This window comes from Arachis duranensis, chromosome 4 (genome assembly GCF_000817695.3).
Source record: "Arachis duranensis cultivar V14167 chromosome 4, aradu.V14167.gnm2.J7QH, whole genome shotgun sequence".
Taxonomy (NCBI): Eukaryota; Viridiplantae; Streptophyta; class Magnoliopsida; order Fabales; family Fabaceae; genus Arachis; species Arachis duranensis.
Window position 1 is genome coordinate 19,499,115 of NC_029775.3, and position 8,419 is coordinate 19,507,533.

The window sequence follows — 8,419 nt, forward strand, 5'->3', positions numbered from 1 at the left end:
TGGAGTGTGACAGCGTGAGACAAAGAAGATCAGAAGGCAACAGCCATGGATTCAGAGTGAAAGTGTAGAAGGTAAGACATAAGCTTTTTCGGGGAGATTTGGGGGAGGGAGGGACTGAGGGAGTGAGGGAGAATAAAGGAGAAGCAGAAGAAGGGTGTAATGGAATCTATTTGACAGTTCAGCCAACTCTGTTAACGGAATAGATTTTTATTTACGGTCGGGTATTTTTGTAGCATTTTTCAATATTTTAGGTGTATTTTTTTCGTTAATAAAAATAGAGGTTATTTTTGTCAGCGTTCTGATAATTCGATGACAGAATTGGTAATTTATTCTTTATTTTATTTTAATTTTATTCCAAAAAAATTTTATTTGTATCAAATGTACTCTGACGGCTAATTTTAAAAAAAAATTAGAACATTTCGTAACAATTTTATAAGAACAACTATTAACACAAATAAACTATCTCAAATTAGAGATAGTTGTCATGTATTATTGTTCAATTAATCCTAAATTTTTTGAAAATTTAGCTGTCAAGAATATATTTGATGTAAATAAAAAATTTTTGAGATAAAATCAAATTAAAATAAAATTTAGGAATATTTTTAAAATTTTTGACAATTTTTAAAGACAAAAAAATATTTTACCAAAAGATAAATTAAAATTCCTAATATTAGTCTTTTATTATATGTCATGTGCTGTGGTTGCTTAGGAAAAGTAAACAGTTGAAAAAAAATAATGATCTCTGAAAAAAGAAAACGAGACAACAACAACAAAGTTTTATATGATATCAATTACATGTATCAAATGTACCTTTCTTTATATCATATTTATGTCTTTCTTGAAAAAAAATAAAAAATGATTTGTAGAACCAGAAAAAATTATTATTTCTTATACTAGTTAAAAGTAATTCTATTAGTTTTTGATTTTTTACTGTATTTATCACTTAAAAATTAATTTGTTGGAATCTACCGTTACTGCTATTCCAATTATCAGTTATTTTTGGTTGGGCACTTATACTCAACCACTTTTCAAAGAGTTTGTGACAAGTCACAAAAACAAAAGTTTGTGATTTATAGCCCGTGAGTGGCCCAATCAATGAATTTATATCTTTTGGGCCGCATGACACATATTATTGCTTTAGACAGTCTTTTGTTTTTAACAAAGTCCTTTTCTTCTGACCAAAAACATAAGAAAAAGTTTAGAAAGCCAACTAGAACTTATGTCAATTTAAATTAATTTTTTGTATTTCTAATTTTAAAATTTTAAAAATTAGAATAGTGAGGAGTTATTTCTTTTTATATAACAACCCTCCTATTTTTTAACTAATTGGCTCAGTTGACTACCCTCTTAGTTGGTTCCTAACCAAACCGAAAATATCATTGTTAGAAAAAAAATATGGTTTAATCGTATTGGGTTTTAGGAACAAATATAATGGGACATAGCTATAAGTAGTTGTAGGCCCAGGCCTTAAACCATGGATTGTAATAAATAGTCATGGTTTCATGACCAAAAAGAAAAAAGAAAAAGATAGCCATTGTAGTATGTAGCAACAACCAGCAATTCACACATTTCTTGATTATTTTTCACTGTTATATAAACTGTTTTTATGAATTATTAGTACTATTTTAATTTTGACTTAAAATTGGCAAGTATGTCTCAACTTTAATTTTTCTGAGATTAAAGTATATTTAGGCTGTAATTTTTCAATAATCTAATTTTAGGTCTCTTAATAAGTATACTTTAAATACATTTATTCTCAAGTCATAATAATAATAATAATAATAATAATAATAATAATAATAAACTTCTACCTAAGAATAACTGTATTAATTAAACATTACTCCATCAAATAGAAATAGCAAAGCATGAAAAATTATGCAATTTTTTTTTTAATTCCAGAAGTAGCCTACCTATTATGACTGATGAGTATAGTGCTCATCAACTTAATTAGAAATTTTTAGATCCTTGTCTCATTGTAATAATTAAGAGGGATAGGTTAGAGATTCCGATATCCATAAAGTAATTGCGTCGAAAGCAAAACTAGAACCACCACCCTTGCAATAATAATGAAAATAAAACAGCCTCTTCTATTATTGTGGCTGCTAAGAAGCCTCGAATTTTATGGCAAAATTTGTTTACTAGAATTACACAAAATACAACTAAATTGGCTTGGTCGTGTATGTGGTCAACTCACTTATCCGCTTAAAGTTAAATAAGTGTTGAAGGTTTCAATTCCATCTTATATATGCAATAATTTACTAACAACAACAAATCTTTAAATAGAACTCAAATCCACGCCAAATTAATACTTAATCTAGTGGGTTGGAAGATATAAACAAGAATTTGACAAAATACATGAAAGAACCAATTAAAAAGATAAAGTGTATGCTATACAAACGTCAGAGTCATTCTAGTTTTTTACCATTACTGTCACAGCCATTTTGTCAGACTATATGTAACACTAGCTACTGCAAATACATTTGTAACAAGTCTTCCTTGAGCTTCGATTAGATGATATCTAAAATTTTTTAGGCAAATAAATATGAAAAGGGGTGAAAGTAGTGCTTTAGTTTTTTAAGTTTTAGTTGAATTTTTTAATTTTATTTCTAAACATTTAAATCATCTTAGTTTTATTTTAAATATTTTATTTCGTTCTAATTTTATTCTCTCATTAGCTTAAATCATCAATTGTATATATGAGTCTATTTTTGTCTTATGCTAAAATTTTTTTGAGAATAATAAAAATCAAAATTTATATTTTTTTAATCATGATATACTCTCTAATACCAGAATATAAAATTATTTATCCCTAAATTTATAACTAGTAAATAGAGATACATAAATAACTACATAATTAACCGAGAAAGAAAGAAGGATTATCTGGTTGGGCAGAGAATTATTGATTCGATTAATAGTGAAAGGAAAAGCTAAAGCTGTGTTATTGGCTTATTGGCTTATTCCCTTATTGGCATAAACAAATTGTCTATATCTCCGTTGGCTAATTATAATTGCATTATATATATTTGGTTTCCGTGAACAATAATAAACTTCCTATATATAATAAGCGACGAGTCTTTAATAATTCTACTTTCTTAGTCCAATGATTGTTATAGGTTATTAGTAACATGATTACATGTATGAAACTTAATCTCATCAAGAGCTCCTAAATAGGAAGGTATCATCTAAGGCATATTCAGTATTTTTATGGTAATACTAACAACAAACAACAACAACAACAACAAAGTTTTGTCCTACTAAGTGGGTCGATTACATAAATCAAACAACGTTATTATGCTCTGTTATGTATCATATCTACAAAAAGACTGTTTATATGTAGATTTCGTTTGACCACCTCATGGATGGTCTTCTTAGGTCTTCCTCTGCCTTTCACCCATTGTCCATCTTCCATCTCATCTACCCTCCTGAATGAATGTTCTATCGGTCTTTTTCTCACACGTCCAAACCACCTGAAACGCGATTCAACCATCTTTTTCACAATAGGTGCTACTCCAACTCTCTCCCTTATATCTTCATTCCTTATTTTATCCAATCGCGTATGACCACTCATCCATCTCAACGTCTTCATCTTTGCCACACTCAGCTTATGTTCGTGCTCTCCTTTAGCCGCCCAACACTCCGTACTATAAAGCATAGCCGATCTTATAGCGGTGCGATAAAATTTATCTTTAAGTTTTAAAGGCACTTTTTTGTCGCATATAAAACCAGATTCACTCCGTCATTTTGACCAACCTGTTTGGATCCTATGATTTACATCCTGTTCAATCTCTCCATTATCCTATATGATGCACCCAAGATACTTAAAACTTTTAATTTTTTGTAGGATGTTTTCTCCAATCTTCTCCTCTATATTAAGGTTTTTCCTTCTCAAACTAAACTTACATTCCATATATTCCGTCTTACTACGGCTTATGCGCAGACCATACACTTCTAGAGCTTCTCTCCATAACTCCAACTTCTTATTTAGGTCTTCCCTTGACTCTCCCATAAGGACGATATCATCGGCAAAAAGTATGCACCATGGCACAGGCTCTTGGATGTGCTCTGTGAGTACTTCCAAGACTAATGTGAAAATGTATGGACTTAAGAATGATCCCTGGTGTAATCATATACCAATAGGAAATTCCTTTGTCACACCACCTTGAGTCTTCACACTAGTTGTGATTCCATCATACATGTCTTTAATTGTACGAATATATGCGATCCTTACTCTCCTCTTTACTAAAACCTTCCATAAGACCTCCCTTGGTACTCTATCATACGCTTTTTCCAAATCAATAAGCATCATATGTAGATCCCTTTTATTAATACGATACCTCTCCATCATCCTTCTTAATAGGTATATCGCTTCAGTGGTAGGTCTGCCTGACATAAATCCAAATTGGTTCTCTGTTACTTGTGTTTCTTTTCTCAACCTCCGTTCTATCACCCTTTCCCATAACTTCATGATATGACTCATGAGCTTGATCCCTCTATAGTTTCTACAACTTTGTATATCCCCCTTATTCTTATAGATAGGTACCAATGTGCTATTTCTCCACTCATCAGGCATCTTTTTTTACCTTAAAATCTCATTAAAAAACTTGGTTAACCAATTGATGCCTTTTTCTCCAATACCCTTCCAAACCTCAATCGGGATATTATCAGGTCCAACTGTCCTGCCATTTTTCATCTGCTTTAGAGCCTCTTTTACCTCGTAGTCTTGGATCCTTTGATAGTAGTCAAAGTTTTTATCTTTTTCCCTTGTGTATAACCGACCAAGGCTCGGAAGAGTCTTCTGTCCCTCATTAAATACTCGTAGAAGTAGCTCTTTCACCTTTCATTAATCTTCTCCTCTTGAGCCAATACATCTCCATCCTTATCCTTTATGCACTTAACCTGATCTAAATCTCTTGTTCTTCTTTCACGGTTCTTTGCGATTCTATATATACCTTTTTCTCCTTCTTTCGTACCCAAAGACTGGTAGAGACCCTCATATACTATTGTTCTTGCTTCACTTACAGCCACTTTTGTCTCTTTCTTAGCCGTCTTATATTTTTTCCAGTTATCTGCGTTACAGCATAAAGACCACTCTTTAAAACACTCCTTTTTTATCTTTATCTTATCTTGTACACTCGCATTCCACCACCAGGATTCCTTGTCTCTTGGTCCTATTCCTTTAGATTCACCAAAGCTTTCTTTTGCTGTTCTTCTAATAACTGCTGCCATCTCCCTCCACATCTCTTCCGTGTTTCCATTCCCATCCCACTTTGCCTCTTCTCCTACCCGTCATAGGAAGCTTCTTTGTTCCTCACCTTTCATCCGCCACCACCTCGTCCTTGAGTTCTTCGTATGATGTCTTTTTCTCAACTTTTGCTCAACACGAAAATCCATGACGAGCACTCTATGTCTTTTATGGTAATACTAAAGAGATGAAAAGTAAGATTTAATTATTCTGTTATTTTTTATAATTTTATTAAATTTTTAGTTAGGTTTTTATACTTTTTTTCTTTTCAATTGAGTCTTTACACTCTTTTTAATTTTGTAATTACGTTATTTTCATGTTAAAAATATTAAAATTAACATAATATTTTTACCAAAATACATGTGGTCAAAAATTTAATTAAGCTTTTAATTATAAATACATTCAATTTGCGAAAAAATATTCAGTTAACTCTAATATTTTATTACATTAGGAAGGACTTAATTATAAAATTAAAGCAGTATAGAGACCAATTAAAAGAAAAAAAGTATAGGGATCTAATTAAAAATTTAGTAAAACTATAGGAGGCAAAAGAGTAATTAAACCAAAAAATAATTAGTTCAATCAGTTTAAATTTATTTTATTTAGTATTTATTTGTTATATAATATATTAAATAAAATTAAAAATAATAAATTTTGAACAATTTTTAATTAATATATTTTAATTACAAAATATTTTTGTTATAATTAATGTTAATGCAAAACTTAATCAGTCAATGTTAAAATTAGTCTTTAAAAAATTATGTCACGTAATACTTAATAATTAATGATACATTAACAATAAAAAGTTAATAGAAAGACTAAATTGATTTACTCATGATTTTTTAGAAATTATTTTAAGCAATAACCCAAAACTTAACGCCAGTTTTTATTTTATATATCTATAGAAATAAAGAATGAACAGGCTAATTAAGAAGAACTATTTTTTATTCGTTTACAATAATTATGGGTCGTATGCATATCACGTTGCATGTGCTAGATTCGGAGAAGAAGAGACTTGGAAGAATGATATTGATCTATTTATTTGTAGCTGTTTAAGCTTTTCTGGAAATCAACGAAGGAAAATGCCCCCTTTTCTTTAATAGCAAGAGTCAAAACACAAAGTCTTTTCAACCAGAAATTAAATAAAGATTAGAAAAGGATGAAAATTTCATTAGGCCGTAAAAAATTAACCCTTTTTTTAAATGTCATTGTTCTAAAAATTTATTATCAAAATATCAATAATTAGATGTTATTATATTTTAACCAATTTAAATTGGTTGAGTGGTCAACTCACTTATCTGCTTAACCAATTTAAGTTCCAACGCCGCTTTAGCATCTTTTGCTATAGGATATGAAAATTTTTTTAACTTAAAAAAATATCTATTTCCCATTTCCATCTAATTTTCTTCTCATGCCTCACTAATTCCAAATGTGTAACATACTTACCATACACACAAGTATTCACCATAAAAAATAAATCTCCCTTATATACTTATTAATCTCAAATATAAGAATTTTATGGTACCTTATATTTAGGTACTGGTTTCACCAGAAATTGTGAGGGGTTGAAAGCCCCACCAAACAGATTGAAATTGTGTATAAATAGAGTTAAAATAAAGTACTATAAACCGTGCAGTAGAGGGCAGAGTGGGAAGTAGGAAGAAGTGAGGAACAACAACCACTGAACTATATGACAACATTAACATTATTATTTCGTACGTAATGAAGTAGGTAAAGCCATTCCTCTCTCTGTTATTAAATCAACTTCTTCCTACCAAGTTAAGAAATTCATTAATTACATCCAATACAGCAAGTATGCCCCATTTTGCCTTCACAAACAATATTGAACCCCCTCTATGCTTATTTATATACTACCATTTTCGGATAAAAAACTATTCGAATATGTTACCTAAATATAAAAATAAAAACTATTCAATCGATTTCTAAAATGTGGATTTAATAGTTAATTTTTTTTGTACATATGACACGATTAATATAAAAATTAGTCAATATTAATTGTATCATTACAAGTTAAATAACAATTAGCAACTATGAAAAAGATAATGATTAGAGTTTCCTCCTTATAGTTTAATTTTAATGGTAAAGGAAAGTTTTTCCTTATAGTTGTCAAATTAGTGTTTTTTTTTTTTAACAAAAAATAGGGGGCACTCACGTATTTTTTAAGGATTATTAAATATTGACAAACTTCACTGAAATTGGCCCTAAAGATATATATCAATATTTGTCAAATTCTTGTATTTTGTTTTGAAAAGTTTCAGTTATTTTTTTATTCGTTCAAAGACTAGTATAAAAGTTTAAGTTATTTTCTATGATGAAATAGAAAATTTATTTTAACATTTTCAAATCTATTTATAAATAATTAAATATACCAGGTTATGATTTATGAAGCCAACGTGCAGGAGATTTATGACAAAAAGTAATGATCGATCAGCAGCTGGAAACTGGTTTGCAGAATAAAGTAAAAGTTTGTAGAGTACTTATCTAAGGACACATTTTTTATTTTTCTTTTAAAAAAGTTACTTACTGCCAATTGAACGGTGCAATATTTAATGCATTATTGATGGCTTCCTCATGTGCATCAAATAATTAACTGCTAACCTTAACCAACCAATAACTTATTCACATCTTTTAAATTTTAATTTCAACCGAAATTATTTTTAATATAAAAATAAAAATAATATTTTAGTTAAATATTAATATTTAAAATATATTATAATATTGTAAATGTACAAAAAACATATATATCCAACATATATTTTACATGATTAAAATATTAATAAATGTCCAACATGTATTTTATATATTGTCAAAATAATAACACATATTTAACATATATTCTATGTATTAACACTCTTCTTATAAAATTCACTCATTTATAATTACAGCAAATAATTTTATTTTTAACAAAAATACTAATATTTTTTATATATAAAAAAATGAGCCTAATTTCATTTCTTATGGACCGTCAAATCTAGCATACTATACTCTTCTACACACAGCATAGGTTGGTTTATGATTGGTCTTAAAAGCCTCCTTGTCCTTAAACTTATTTGGATTTTAATAATATATAATTAGTATCTAAAATTATAACAAGTAATTTACTCATCTAATTAAATAAATATAAAAATTTAAATTATATATATATATATATAAAAT